General features: G+C 41.0%; 1 protein-coding gene across 11 annotated transcripts in view; it reads right to left on the reverse strand.

Moving 5' to 3' along the window:
- CEP128 (centrosomal protein 128) overlaps window positions 1-15,919 on the reverse strand; it is a 475,959-nt gene extending 460,040 nt beyond the window's left edge. For 3 of the 11 annotated variants that reach the window (XM_061429606.1, XM_061429603.1, XM_061429604.1), the window contains exons 1-2: window positions 15,193-15,918; window positions 13,237-13,392 (exon numbers count right to left, since the gene is read on the reverse strand). The gene's annotated coding sequence lies outside the window, so the exon portion shown is untranslated. Of the gene's footprint in view, window positions 1-3,675; window positions 3,802-13,236; window positions 13,393-15,192 lie in introns of all 11 variants that reach the window. The other 8 variants (XM_061429607.1, XM_061429608.1, XM_061429605.1 and 5 more) reach the window with 7 other exon arrangements.
- Window positions 15,920-16,782: the final 863 nt, after the last annotated feature.

Below are 16,782 nucleotides of genomic sequence, written 5' to 3' on the forward strand. Positions count from 1 at the left end.
TTTAACTGCAGAAAGAAAGAAAGTGAAGTTGCTCAGTCCAACTCTTTGCGACCCCATGGACTGGAGCCTGCCAGGCTCCTCTGTCCATGGGATTTTCCAGGCCAGAATACTGGATTGGGTTGACATCTCCTTCTCCAGGGGATCTTCCCGACCCAGGGATCGAACCCCCATCTCCTGCACTGCAGGCAGACTCTTTACCGTCTGAGCCACCAAAGAGCAGCAGATACTCTCTGCAGCTTAAACCTCCAGGTACAGTTTATCACTGATGAGAAAGCAGGACTACTCACACTGTCTGCTTTTCAGATTCTAAGCTTCTCCCAAGAATCTAGAGAGATCTAAGACGGGTGACCTTGGGCGAAAGTCTCCAGAGTCACAGAGAAAGCTCTGGGTCTGAAAACAGATGGTACCATTCTTGGAATAGTTTATTTGGCTGTTCCCAACACATCAGTATTTAAAGGCATAAATATTGTTGCTTCTGCTTTAATGACCCTTATAAAGAAGACATACGGCCACCAGAGCAAGTAATGAACCCCTCATCAATTCGCTCCCACTGAGGATCTATCCATCAAAAATGAATGCCCATATGCAAACCTGAATATTGTGAGAGAATAAAAACTGCATTCAGCCCTGTAATTTCAACCCTGCAGTAAGAGGACTGGCAGTGAGTCTACAAACTCAAGTCCACCTCTTTTGTTATTTGACCTAAAGAGCCATCAGACTGTCTTCATTATAATGATGCACATTTGTATGTATGAGAGCTGTAATTTATTGATTCTCAAGTCTCTTTTCCTCAAAGCCAGTTTAAAACAATTAGGATTTGCAAGCTGTTCCATAAAAGATAAGCACCCAGCATCAGGGGTGATATTTCACAAAGGCTGACTGGTGCATGTTAAGTAGGTTGATTGCTTCTGGGGCCTCCAAGAGCCTCAGCCGTCCCTGTCCAAGGCAGCTGTCCTTAAGGTAATGACGCTGATATTTAAAGGGGATTGGGAAAGCTAGGGAATGTATTTTAAGCTGAGCCATGAACCAAGTTCAAAAATTTTAATGTATTTCTCACTGCTTCAATAGCGACTGCCACATCCTTCAAGAGAAAAAGTTAACACACCAGCAGAGGCTACCATGCACAAAGAATGATCACCTGCACCTGTCTTCTTTACATCAGTCCTCCTCTGTAACATCATCTCCTCAAACCCTTTTAGCCAATTCATATAAGATCAAAGCTGGATTGGAAGAATCAATATTGTCAAAATCACTATACTACCCAAGGCATTCTACAGATTCAATGCAGTTCAGCTCAGTCACCCAGTCATGTCTGACTCTTTGCAACCCCATGGACTGCAGGATGCCAGGCCTCCTTGTCCACCACCAACTCCCAGAGTTTACTCAAACTCATGTCTATTGACTTGGATGGTGATTCCATCCAACCATCCAACCATGTCATCCTCTGTTGCCCCCTTCTCCTCCCACCTTCAATTTTTTCCAGCATCAGGGTCTTTTCAAATGAGTCAGTTCTTCGCATCAGGTGGCCAAAGTACTGGAGTTTCAGCTTCAGCATCAGTCTTCTAATGAATATTCAGGACTTATTTCCTATAAGATGGACTGGTTGGATCTTCTTGCTGTCCAACAGACTCCCAAGAGTCTTCTCCAACACCACAGTTTAAAAACCGAAGTACTGGAGTTTCAGCTTCAGCATCAGTCTTCTAATGAATATTCAGGACTGATTTCCTTTAAGATGGACTGGTTGGATCTTCTTGCTGTCCAACAGACTCCCAAGAGTCTTCTCCAATACCACAGTTCAAAAGCATCAATTCTTCAGTGCTCAGCTTTCTTTATAACTCTCACATCTATACACGACTACTGGAAAAACCATAGCTTTGACACATTCACTGCAATCCCTTTCAAATTCCCAATGACATTTCTCATAGAACTAGAACAAAAAAATTTTTTTAATTTATATGGAGACACAAAAGACTCCAAATAGCCAAAAAGTACTGAGAAAGAAAAATGAAGCTGGAGAAATCAGACTCCCTGATTTCAGACTATACTACAAGCTACAGTCATCACTGGATTCTGGGCTCCAAAATCACTGCAGATGGTGACCGCAGCCATGAAATTCAAAGACGCTTACTCCTTGGAAGGAAACTTATGACCAACCTAGATAGCATATTCAAAAGCAGAGACATTACTTTGCCAACAAAGGTCTGTCTAATCAAGGCTATGGTTTTCCCAGTGGTCATGTATGGATGTGAGAGTTGGACTGTGAAGAAAGCTGAGCGCTGAAGAATTGATGCTTTTGAACTGTGGTGTTGGAGAAGACTCTTGAGAGTCCCTTGGACTGCAAGGAGATCCAACCAGTCCATCCTAAAGGAGATCAGTCCTGGGTGTTCATTGGAAGGACTGATGTTGAAGCTGAAACTCCAATACTTTGGCCACCTGATGTGAAGAGCTGACTCACTGGAAAAGACCCTGATGCTGGGAGGGACTGGGGGCAGGAAGAGAAAGGGATGACAGAGGATGAGATGGCTGGATGGCATCACCAACTCGATGGACATGAGTTTGGGTGGACTCCGGGAGTTGGTGATGGACAGGGAGGCCTGGCGTGCTGCGGTTTATAGGGTCGCAAAGAGTCGGAAATGACTAAGCAACTGAACTGAACTGAACAGTCATCAAAATTAGGTAGTATGGGTACAAAGATAGAAATATAGACCAATGAACAGGACAGAAAGCCCAGAGGTAAACTCACACACCCAGGGCCAATTAGTCTATGACAAGGGAGGTAAGAATATTCAATGGAGAAAAGACAGTCTCCTCAATAAGTGGTGCTGGGAACACTGGACAGCTATGTGTAAAAGAATGAAATTAGAACATTCTCTAACATCTTACACAAAAATAAACTCAAAATGGATCAAAGACCTAAATGTACAGCCAGACACTATAAAACTCTTACAGGAAAGTGGAACACTCTTTAATATTATTTTCAGCATTACCTTCTGGGATCCACCTTCTAGAGTAATGAAAATAAACAAATGCAACTTAATCAAACTTAAGAGCTTCTGCACAGCAAAGGTAACCATGAACAAAATGAAAAGACAACCCACAGAATGGGAGAAAATATTTGCAAATGAAGGGAGCAACAAGGGATTAATCTCCAAAATATACAAACAGTTTATGCAGCTGTACATCAGAAAAACAAACAACTCAATCAAACAGGCAAAAGATCTAAATAGATATTTCTCCAAAGAAGACAAACAGATGGCCAACAGGCACATGAGAAAATGCTCAAATATTGCTATTCATTAGAGAAATGCAAATCAAAAATATCATGAAGTTATCAATTCATACCAGCCAGAATGGCCATCATCAACAAGTCTACAAACAATAAATACTGGATAAAAAGAAACCCTCCTGCACTGTTGATAGAAATGTAAATTGGTACAACCACTGTGGAGAACAGCATGGAGATTCCTTACAAAACTGAAAACAGAACTACCATATGATCCAATAATCCTACTCCTGGACACAAATCCAGAGAAAACCATAATCCAAAAGGGAACACGCACCCCAGTGTTCACTGCAGCACTCTTTACAACAGCCAAGACATGGAAGCAACCTCAATGTCCACTGCCAAGGAATGGACAAAGATGCTGTACGTATGCACAATGAAATATCACTCACCATTTAAAACAGAATGAAGCAGCGCCATTTGCAGCAATGTGGAGGGACCCAGAAGTCACCACACTGAGTGAAGTCAGACGGAGAAAGACAAATACGTACGGCATCATTCACTGTGGAGTCTCACTTCTTCAGAAGATACAAACGAACAAAACAGAAACAGGCTTACAGATAGCAAAAACAAACTTATGGCTGATTACCAACAGGTAAATGTGTTGGGGAGGATAAGTCTGGAGTTCGGGATGAACACACACATACACACACACACACACCATGGCGTATGGTTAATTCACCACATATCATTCACCATAACATATAAGATAGACAACCGGCTTCTCCTTTGGGATTAGCCCACCCTCACACCTTAGCAGGGGGTGTACTATCTGTTTACCAAATAAAATTCTGAGCTGTAACCAAAAAAAAAAAAAAAAAAAGGATAACCAACAAAGACCTAACCTACTGGACAGCACAGAGAACTCAATATTCTATGATAAACCACATGAGAAAAGAATCTAAAAAAGAATGAATATATGTATAACTAAATCACTTTGTTGTATACCTGCAATTAACCACAACACTGTAAGCCAATAAAATTACAATTAAAAAATTTAAAAATAAGAATAACTTGGTTTGGGAGAGTTTTTTAGAGAAAAGTGGTCAGGACAGGGCTCTTTTAATCAGATAGCTTAATGATGAGAAGGAACTTCACATAGACATGAGGAGGGAACAAATCCTAGACAGGTGGAGGAACAGATGCATAGCACATGAAGTAGGAAGGCATTTGCTGTGTTTAAGAAACAGCAAAAGGCAGGAGCACAGTGACCAAGGAGGAGGGTGTCACGGGACGAACTCTGAGAAGAAGGCTAGAGACAGCTCACGGAGAGGTTCAGGCTAAGAGAAGTATGGATTTTATTCCAGCCCTCACGTAAGTTTCATGAGGGGAGACACTTACTCTACTTATTCAATGTTGGCACCCCAAGGCCCAGAACTCTATTAATAACATAGTTGGCACTCAGCAGAGATCCAACGGACTGAGAGTGTTGTCCAGTGTCTAAGTCGTGCCTGACTCTTTGCAGCCCCATGGACTGCAGGACGCCAGGCTTCCCTGTCCTTCACTATCTCCCAGAGTTTGCTCAAATTCATGTCCATTGACTCACCTCATACCAAACCTCAAGTCATCACCTGCCCACTACCCAAGGCAAGCTCCCTGTGGTGGGGACCTTTTCCCAGGTGACAGAGGGGTTGAGATCTCACATCAAACCTTTAGCTTAAGGATGTCTAGGCTACTCAGTTGCATCTATTACCACCTAAGTGAAGACACATAAGAGGGAGCTAATTCCAGTGCATCTTGGACTGCTCCTGAAGAATTAAATATTTTATTGTGATGTTACTACTTGAATTTATTATCCTTCGCTCAGGAACAAAATTAAACATAACAAGGGCTGTTAGTCTCCCCACAAAAAAAATAAACAAATAAAATAAAGAGAGAGATCAAGTCCACTGTCCAGGAGTCAGTTCTCAGTTAAGTCAAGAGGAATGTAACAGGAATAGAATCGAAGAGAGACAACAGATTCATGCGCTCACCATCCACTGAACTGTCACCATATTAGAAATGAAAGAGGAAAGTGATTAAGTCACAGTCCTCGACGGGAGAGAAAGACCTCTGGAAGTCTGCACACAATGAGCTCGGTGCTGTGACAACACGCCAGGGGAGCCAGGTCAGATCTTTCCACCCATCAGAAGGATGAGAAGTTTGACAGATGGATGAGACAAAGCAGAGAGAGTCCATTAAAAAGCATCGTTTCAGAGGAACTAGGGAAGAGACAAATCTTCAGAGCTCTCCCATCCTTCAACCAGAGCAGAGATTTAAAGCTGTCTCCAGATATTCCTAAATGTCCCCTCAGGCAGAGATGAAGTGCGTGGCTACAATCATTCTCAGTTGAGAACTTCTGACCTAGAGAATTAACATTAAATATATATTATATATATATGTACATATATTCATATATATGGGCTTCCCAGGGGGCTCAGCAGTAAAGAAACCACCTGCCAATCAAGGCAGAAGACTCAGGTTCCATCCCTGGGTCAGGAAGATCCCGTGGAGAAGGAAATGGCAACCCGCTCCAGTATCCTCGCCTGAAAAATCCCATGAACAGAGGAGCCTGGTGGGCTACAGGCCATGGGGTCACATGGAGTGGGACATGATCAAGCATGAACACATGCATACACATATACATACATATATACATATGTATATTGCAAATATTCTAGATTTCATTTTTTTTTTTTGGATATTCCACTTACTCCTGTTGCTACCACCCATTTCCTTCTTTCCTCTCTCTGCCTTCCCCCTCCTACTTCCCCTCCCTTCCTCTCTCTCTCACACACATGCACACACCCACCCCTCTATTCCATGGATGACACCAGACAGACTCAGCCCCCAGGCTCCATTTTGCTCCCCTTGCGGGAGTAAGAGGGCAGAGTCACGTGGATCAGCACCCATCAAGCAGGTGGCAGGGGTATTTCTGGAAAAGCCTGCATGGCATGAAAAATTACTGTTTCCTCAGGCATGGAGACAAAACTAATAGCTGTTTAATTATATGTATGCCAGTTGTTAAAAATTAGCAAGGCTTTAAAAGAAAATAAAGCTACTTAATAACTCTTTCCCTGTCTCACCAGAAGAATGACACAAATATTTTAGACTCATACACCTACACGCACTTCTAAAATAAATGAGGCAGTTTACAAAATTAAATTAAAAGTAAAACATGTCAAGATAAAAACAATCAACAAAAACCCAAGAAGGGGGAAAAAAAAGATAACAGACAGAAATAGATACTAACAAACAGAAGATGGATTTCTTACTTGGAGCTAAGCCCTAGAATGGCATGCTATTTGCTAACAGATAAACAGAATAAATACAAGCTACGCTATTCCCAAAGTAGACAATAATGAAGCCCTTCAGGTGTAGACACAACCCCCTAATAATGGCCCAAACTGTCAGAAAATGGACATGAGGTGAGCCTGGACAAAGACAGAGCTAGAATCCCTGAGTTCCTAACACCATTCTCTTTAAATCAGGGGATGAAAAGTAGAGAACTACGGACCAAATCCAGCCAAGCGATACATATTTAACAGAGCCCTCATTGTGTTATCTTAAAACCTTAATTTGAAAACAAAGAGACTTCACCAAAAAAATCTAATTTCCAGTTTCTCTTGAAAAGGCCAAAGATCTGGCAACACTGGGGAAGACTGTTTCCATGGCAACACAGCTGTAAACAGTGGCTGCCCTGAGTCGGTCTTGCACCTTCCTGCTTGCCCTTGCAATCCCCACTGGGCATAGGACCCCATTAGCAGCTGATTTTGGAATCCTACTTTGAATCAAGAACCAAGACAAAGGAAGTTTATTGGCCTCATTCCCCAGTTAAAAATGAAAATTCTACTGTGAAAGAATCAATCAAGGTTAAATGCTCGAGAGACAATGCTCCCCTCTACAGACCAGAAGGGAAATCGGGTAACACAGCTTTCATATTAGCCTACAGACTACAAAACCAGAACGAGAAGTAAGCCTTGATTTTCGGCAGACCACTCAGGATGTTTTCCCACTCTGGTATATAAAAGAAATTAAATGCAGAACAAAGTGCTGCTTGCGTAATCTGGCTCCAACTCTTCACCTCCCCAAGATGTAAGTCCTCCCACTAGGGGTGGAATTACCCTCCCTGCCTCTGGGCTCAGCTATTTGACCTAAGTTGGCCAACAGGATTTCAGCTGACAGGGCACAAACAGATACCTGAAATGGGACTACACATTGGAACCTGCTCCCCTCATAACTCTTGCGTCACCATCAGGACATGCAAAGACGATCCCACTGGATGGTGTGGGATACATGGCTGCTGCCGCAACGACTTCCAGCTTAGATCAGCGGACCAGTCAGTTGAGCCCAGACTAACATGTCCAGCCAAGATAGGTAGACAATAAAAGCGCATTGCTGTATGCCTGCCAGGATTTATTTATTATGCAAAGGCTAATTGATATATACACACATAGTTTACTAATAAGTCATTTGATTTGGTTCAGAAGATGGTTAATTTCCTGAGGCTTCCTCTCAGGCCTGCTCTCCTTAAGAAAACAAGTTGGTTTCAGACTGTCATCTAACGGTAGAAGCAAAAAAGGATAAATTCATATTAGGGTGCACAAAATAAGCATTAACAATTGATATAACAAGGGACAGGCCACCAATTTTTGAGAGAGTAATCATAAATATCATTTGGGGCTATTTATTTGTTCATGTAAAATTAAGTTTTTCATAATAAACATGCTATTTCTTTAGTGTATTATAAAGCGTGTTTGTTTTCTTCCTCCTAGTTTTTAAAGCAGAAACAGAAATTCCTCTTGACTTTCCTAGTGAACAAAACAACACTACAAATTTTTAGGAAAGGAAATATTTCTTATTGCTATTTATACCTCAAATTTGCATACTGCTTTATAGCTTACAAGGATTTTCACCAGCATTTTCTCTTTTGATCTCTATCTGAAGCCTGTAAAGCTGATATAATTTCAACCCTTTACTTTTGTTCCTAAAGGAACAAAAAGTTTGAGTAAAACACTTATCCACGAGTGCTTTCATAAAAAGCTACACTAAGAGATCTAGAACCTACATCTCCTCTTAGCCACCGCCTCTTCCAACTACATTCTTAGATGCGAAAACACCATTTAAATTCCAAACACATTGAAATGTTGGGCTGTGTATGTGTGTCTTTCCTCACCATATCTCTTACGATACAATTCTCCCACCATATACATACAACCAGAGCATTTAAGGCCTGACTATTCCAAGTGTACCCACTTACTCAAAACTAATGGTTTATATCATGAATACAGCCTAAGATAATAAAGTATTAATTATGTTCTGCTATAAATCCAATTTTCTATAGCTCTTTTAAGATGACTTTTAAATAATTCTATCTCTTACTAGGAATCTTTACAACCTCTTTCAGGCATTCTTTTTTTTTTCAGAAACCCTATCCTAAAGACTTAAACTTTAAAAAAAAAAAAAAAAGTATTTTCTTGTCTTCCACTCTTCCTCAAGTCCCATATTTCTTTGTTCCCCAACTCTACTTTTACTTTATATCTTTAGATCTCTCTTTAACTTTTCTATAATAATTAACTAAAATACACTTTCATTGTACTTATAAATATGCTTATTCAAAAGTTTATTTTTTATTCTTATTTTTTAAAGGAGGTAACAAGAATGATTTGTTCTTTCCAAGATACTATTTAAAAAAAAAAACTTCTAAAATTATTTAAAAGGTGATTGGAATGAACTGTGTACCATAAACTTTTTCTTGTAATGTTTTTATATGTACACATAAAAATTTTTAAAGATATAGGATTAGAAAGGAATCCAACTATAATGAAAAACAGCTCAATATCATATAAGACCAATTACACTTAAACAGTAAACTACCACAATTGTATGGATATAAACGCCAGTTAAGAATCCCAATTTCAAAAACCTTCAAAAAACAAAAGTTGAAATAATAATGCTGACTAGCTAATGCTTTAATATCACAGATTGTTGTATGACAATAACCCTACAAGGTAAGTACTGCTGTCCTCATGACCTACACCTGAGAGGCTTAAAGAAGCTAAGCAAGGCACCCAAGGTGACACAGCTTCCAATGGCAGAGCCAAGTCACAAGCCTGTCTTCAAGGCCCAAATTCCTATCATGTCTCCCTTCTCTTACCACGGGCACCATCCAGAATTCAGGACTTTTCTTATCGCGTGACTAGCCACTATAATGGTTTCTCCAACTGTGAGTCCTTTTCCATACATTTCAACCTGCACTGACACTCCACTGCCCACGTGGCTGAGTCTAGGTTCTCGAATCAGAAATTCAAGACCCTCATCAAGACACCCTTTTCTTAACAAATGAACCATAGAAACGTAAGGCCTACATTTAGCTACTATGTACACCACGTTCTCCTACCACTTGCATCCCTCACTGGCATCATTAGTTCTGACTGAAATGCCGTGAAAATGCCGTCTGCTGTCGACCACTGCAGGTATAGGTCAAACACAATCTCAGAGAAGCCTTCCGTTTCCAGCCAGAAATAATCTTTTCACCCTCTGTATTACTATAATTCTATATTTATAGCAATACAATTACTAAATATGTCCATGAAATGTAATTATTCATGCCACAGAAAGTTTTTTTTTTTTCAATTTCTCAAATACGTTATGCTCATCTCACCATCATACCTCTGCTGTATTCACCACCTGGAACATTCTCCTCACTCCATCTCCTTTGGCTAACTCTTACTTGTCCTTCAAGTCTCAGTTCAGAGGAGACTTTCTCTGGAGAACCTTTCTTCACTGCCCCCACCTTGGACCACCTCCTCACAGCCCAGAAGAGCTAACTGGCTGTTTACTTGTCTGTCTCCCTTTTAGACTAAATCTCATCACAGACTCCATTAACTTTGCTCACAGATGTATTTCAACATCTAACATAGTACCTGGCATGTGGCTGGAACAATTTTAATGAATTTACAGTTAAACTTCCCTTATTACACTGATTAACCCAGAGACAAACTTCAAAGTACAGGACTTTGCAATTGGTGATTCTAATTAAATAACTGTTGGATGAAATAATTCTTATGGTACATGGGCTATATTAACTGAGTTCTCAAACAATATGGACTAAACTGCAAAATAGTACAAATGTGAATACTTGACAATGTCTCATAAACAAGGATAATAATTTAAAATTCATTTCAATGGTTAAAACTTATAACTGAATCAAACCTACAAGGTTTGCTTGAATTATTACAAATCATTTTCTCATTGCTATTTGCAGCTACCTACATTCCTCAATTACTATTTATCTGTACTACAAAGTTGTACACACTCCAAGTTACCTGGACTCTTTACCATCAGTGTGCATTCTCAGTATTGTTTTACTGTATCAATTGCTGTTAATAAGCCAACCTATTTTTGTCATTTTAAGACCTTCACTCTTCCACGATCAAGCTCTTTTCTTCCTCCTACAATCTATAAAATTATCTTATATTTTCTAAATAATAATTATAGTCCATTTCTTCCACAAGTCTCTCTTCATTAAAAGCCTAATTCAGGTTTAGCTTTAATTCATACATCTATGAGTTCATTCATTCATGAGCACCTGTCTCATGGCAAACACTACGCATGGCTCAGCTGGTAAAGAATCTGCCTGCAATGCAGGACACCTGGGTTCAATCCCTGGGTTGGGAAGATCCCCTGGAGAAGGGAAAGGCTACCCACTCCAGTATTCTGGCCTGGAGAATTGCATGGACTATACAGTCCATGGAAAGAGTCAGACATGACTGAGCACCTTTCACTTTAAGATGAGAGTTTTATAAATTTCAGAAGGTGTTAATATCCGATAAAGGCCTAATAAGACTCAAGATCATTCATAATTATTATTAAGACACCAGAACAGATTAGAAAATGAAAGTTAAAACTTAGAAAAATATTTGCATTATATGGAAACCAAAGAATTTATCATTTTTCAAAAAAGGAAGAAAAGAACAGTCCAATAGTAAAAGGTACAAAAGATAGACAATTCAAAGAACATAAATGGCTCTAAAAAAAAGTGTAAGATACTATACTTCACTAATTAAAAAAAGCTAATTAAAATAATGGTATTCCTTTTTATCTGTTCTGTACCTATGAACAAAAGCTCTCGCCACCAGTGTTCACAAGGACATACCTTGCTGTAAGATATTAACTAAGACAGTTTTTCTAGGGAACAATCTGGCAAAGTAAAAATAAGTAATATACACCTTTTGATCCAGAGTCTACTTCTATGACTAGTATCCTAGGAAAACACAAGATGTATTACAAAATATATGTATACATCTTATGTGTTATTTTCAGTCACTAAGTCATGTCCAAGACTTTGCAACCCCACGGACTGTAGCCCAACAGGCTCCTCTGTCTACAGGATTTCCCAGGCAAGAATACTGGAGTGGGATGCCATTTTCTTCTCCAAGGGATCGTTCCGACCCAAGGAACGTCTCCTTTATTAGAAGGCAGATTCTATACCACTGAGCCATCAGGTAAAAGAGCTTCATTGCAGAATTATTTATAATAGTAAAAAAAAAAAAAAAAAACCACAAGTCCACTGATTAGGGACACAATAAATGTATCTAGCCATTTGGGAAACTATGTAGCAGCTAAAAGAGATAAGGAAAAACTTGTGCTAACATAATAATACATTATTACAAGAAAGAAAAACACTATTAGAATAGTATGAATATATTGAAACATTTCATACTAGAATCAAGCCAGTGACATTATTACATGGTTAACAGTGAATCCACCCTAGGTTATTTTTATATTATTTCCAAATGTGTCATGACTGTGGCTGAAAACTTTGGGACTAAATTATTCTATCAGGCCACTCCAGCTCTAATATTCTTTAATTCTAAGAACCTTTCACACATACAGCTTAAACAAAGTGTTCTTACAAGGCCCCAATGGGTCTTCCCTACATGTTTAAGTGCCCTCTATCAAAATGCAACGTGAAAATGCTAAAGTGTCCAGAATTCTAAATCCATGATGAAAAGCCTGAGTTAACACTATCCTACTGACCATCAATGACAATTCATGCTGCATACATACATTTATATTCAATCAAAATCATAAACACAATTACCTCTTACCTCAATAATACCATAAAGACCATTAAACCTTGGGGATAAAAAACTAAGAAAGATACTAGAACCCCTTGAACATTTAAAGAGATGAATAACAACAAATTTTGCTTATATGATACACAATCTAAAAATACTAAATATAAATCAAACTCTATTGGAGGACAATCAGAGACCACAATGTAGCCTCCTGTAGTGGGCGCAGCTGGGATTTGGAGTCAGAGGACCTGGGGATGAAGACCATTTTTTTGGCTCCAGAATCCAAGTGAATCTAATAGCCTATCTAAATCTCATTTATAAAATGAACAGAGGTATAATAAATGTACTATATACGTATATGGTATGTGTGTGTATATACATATATATACACACATGTACATGCATGCTCAGTCGTGTCTGACTCTTTGCTGCTTTATGGACTGTAGCCTACAGGCTCCTCTGTCCATGGAATTCTCCAGGCCAGAATATTGGAGTAGGTAGCCTTTCCCTTCTCCAGGGGATCTTCCCAACCCAGGGATCAAACCCGGGTCTCCTATATTATAGGTGGATTCGTTACTGTCTAAACCACCACGGAAATAAACCTATAAAACATGTAAAATGTGCCTAATATAGTGCCTGAGACAAAAAAGGTTCTCAAATACTTGTCTAATGGAAACAGGTGCATCGCTATCGCTTTCATTAAGGTATCCAGTCTGTTCCCCTTAATTTTTGTAATATTGCATGTACAACCATCCTATTTAATCTTGATATTGCATGTTTGAAAGGGGTTTCCGGCCCCTTAAAGTTCTACTTGTTGACATATTCCTTTCCACTATAAATATACAAAAATGTGTCATCTCAAAAACTCAAGGAGGGAGGAAGCATACTTACAAAGCATACCCCCCAAACTCCGGGCTGCTGTCCTCTGAGCTCAGAGCTCTTCTTAGGCACGTATGTCTGACTCTTAACATTTCTTCATGAGGTTCAGGGCAAGAGGCCTAGTCAAGTGGAGGATCTTTGGTTGCCCCTACACTTTCCCCAAACCACCTACAGATAAATGAAACAAGGAGTAAAACACACCTACAACCTTAAAATTTTTTAAGCAATTAATGATAAAGTAAGCTCACCCTATGGACAGTTTGTGTGCATGGCAGAGAATAAATCACATCAAATCAGAGAACAGAGAAACTGTTTCTTGGATCATGCAAACACCCCCACTGAAGTCACAGGAGTTCTTCACATCCAATCCCCAGCCAGCATACTCCTCGCTGGGGACTTCCACCCATCCCCGGTCATCCCTTAGTGTGAACTGTAGCCCAAGTCTAGCCAAAGGTACTATCCCTAAGTCTATTAGTGGGTAAATTAACTAAGGCAGGTAATGAATTTAACATGTTACTTCTGAATTTAATGGACCAAACATACTTCTAAGCCAGTAAATGAACCACATGCTAGCAATCCTAAAGGAAATACTTTATAAACTGCCCAGCTCTTCCAACACTTAGTACAGCAATAAGTAAAAATAAAATGCCTTTGGTTGTAAGATCTGTGGATAGAAATATTCTCAATTCTTTGCGACTCCTTTCAAAGCAGTCTGTAAGAATCTACAAAAAATTATCAAGAAAATTGGTAATTGTCCACATAAAAAGCAGATCAGAATACATCTATAAATCACTCCAAAAGGAAAAAAAAAAAAAAGTATTCTCTTAGTCAAAATAAACAGTCAAGACAGAGTCCAAAGTGACCCAGAGGTCATGCCGTGGGACAGTACGTAGGCAAGATGCATAGCCAACTCTTTCAACAAAACAGCAACCTTCATTCTATGAGTCATGGACACACACAAATTTCTGTGCCAACATGAAACTACCAAAATGTTAATCTTCTAGCTATGGTGTCTACTAGAGCAGTCACTAGCCAAAAGTGGCTAAAGTGCTATACACATAAAATACACATAACATTTAGTCCATTTTTTAAAGTTATTTTAGGATGTGAAATATCTCCAGTTTCATTCTGACTTCATGTTGAGAGTGAAAACATTTTGGATGTGTCAAAAAAATTACTTAAGAGTAATCTCACCAGCTCCTTTTTACTTTAGTATAGGTACTAAAAAAAAACTTAAACTCGCACGTGTGGCTTACACTGTTGTCTATCGGCACAGCTCTGTATAATCAAAAAAAAAAAAAGTAACAAACACTGAGCCCTCCCTGGGGGATAGGCCCTGGGTTAGATACTTTACATAATACTTGGCATAAGGCTGCAAAGCGGTTTTATAGAATGTCCGCAGAAGCGACTGAGCTCCATCAAACCGCTGAGGGAGCAGCTGGAATTCAATGTCCAGGTGTTGACAGGAAATAAACTCCTGGAAGGGACTGTTAACAGCTGACGCTGAGGCAACTTCCATGTTGGCAAAGGAAGACAAGGCACTGATATAAACAGCGCTCCCGAGGGTAGCAAGTTTTTGTGACTCCAAAACAGGTACGAAGCAATTATATGCCAGGCCAGGCAACGCACACGCCAGGAGGCCGACCTCCTTGACAGCTCAAGCTTCACAGCTGCTAGCGACGGGACGCGCTGTGCTCTCGAAAAGAGGGCAACCAAGTTCAAACTCCCCGTATACCTTGACCAGGACCTGACTGTGGACACGCATGCCGAGGGAAGGGGGGCGTGGGGGTACCGGGCACGCCGGCTCCCCAGCTTCGCCACAGACCCGCCCCGCCCCCGGCCCCAGCCCAGGGCTTCCGCGCAGCTCCGGCGTCCCGACCCCCGGGACCAGGGGAAACGGGACCCAAAACGTCAAGACACGACAGGGAAGTGGTACGGAAAGGGCGAGGGGCGGCTGAGGGAAGCTACCTGAACTAGAAGAGGACCCCAGGTCCTTAACGCCGGGTCATTGCCGAGGCCCCACCCGGCTCCCGCGGCCACCGGCAACCCCAGGAGGTATAACTGACCAGACGCGGCGAAGCAACCGACTCCGCTCTCCCCAGACTCGCAGCTATGGCAACTTGAACTAGCCGCCCAGCCGCGGCGAAGGTACAGGGCCCCCGCTTCTCCCGCTTGGCCCTCTGGGAGTTGTAGTCTACCTCATGCTCAAGAGCAAGGAGTTACTAGGAGAGAGCGACTCCAGGAGAAACTGCATTTCCCATGATACCCGATGACTGGTCTTGCGGGTGACTTTCCCGGAAGAGGCCGGATTAGCGGGCACCTGAGTGCTTAGGCGGCGCCCTCTTGCTCTGTTCTTTTTGTTAAAGTGCCAGTAGCAGCTGTAAGAGACAACCCCCAGATAAAGAATTAAGAGGGCTGCTTTTGCCCTCACTCTAGCATCATCAGAACTCTCTAAATTATTCATTTAAAATAATAAACAAAAAAATCTAAGTAGTTGTAATACACAAACTATGTTTCTTTCACTCTGTGGGGAACAGGGAAGTGTAATTTCCAACAGTGAGATGGGAAGATCCCCTTTATACCAGGCCCCAATGTCTGTTTCTGAAGGCTCACAAATTCTCAGAACTGAAAGGGAACAGTGAAGATTAACTAATCAAATCCTTTGGCCTGGAAAGAGCAAATGACGCGACTGAAGCCGCACAGTTCACAAATGGCAAACCCCAAGTGGATGTAGCTGTCACGTCATGGCAGCTGCTACCTTCAGTGCAGGCTGTCATCTCCTCAGTCGTTCTAGAACATGAAAGAGACATATTCCACTACAGATGTCGGTTTCAGTAATGAAAAGGTGATGATAAAACCTTCAACAAATAATTGAACCCTGGACATGCCATTGCTGCTGCTGCTAAGTCGCTTCAGTCGTGTCGGACTCTGTGCGACCCCATAGACAGCAGCCCACCAGGCTCCCCCGTCCCTGGGATTCTCCAGGCAACACTGGAGTAGGTTGCCATTTCCTTCTCCAATACATGAAAGGGAAAAGGGAAAGTGAAGTCGCTGAGTCTTGTCCGACTCTTCGCGACCCTATGGACTGTAGCCTATCAGGCTCCTCCATCCGTGGGATTTTCCAAACAAGAGTACTGGAGTGGGTTGCCGTTTCCTGCTGCAGGAAAAGCTATTGAAGAAGACCATTAATTCTTCCCTCCTCAAGGCTAAAATGAAATCTTATTTTATCTGTGAAAGTTTTCCAGGCTACCTCCAGTAAAGCTAAATCACATTTCTAAACTACACAGTTTCCTTATTCTAATAATTTTGTACTGTAATCCGGTCCCAGTTGGTCTCCTCCACTAGACTCTATGGCTCCCCTGGTGGCTCAGCTGGTAAAGAATCTGCCTGCAATGTGGGAGACCTTGATTCGATTTATGGGTTGGGAAGATTCCCTGGAGAAGGGAAAGGCTACCCACTCCAGTATTCTGGCCTGGAGAATTCCATGGACTGTAAAGTCTTGGGGTTGCAAAGTGTTGGACACGACTGAACGACTGTCACTTTCACTAGATTCTAAGC

Source organism: Bos javanicus, chromosome 10, assembly GCF_032452875.1.
Source record: "Bos javanicus breed banteng chromosome 10, ARS-OSU_banteng_1.0, whole genome shotgun sequence".
Taxonomy (NCBI): Eukaryota; Metazoa; Chordata; class Mammalia; order Artiodactyla; family Bovidae; genus Bos; species Bos javanicus.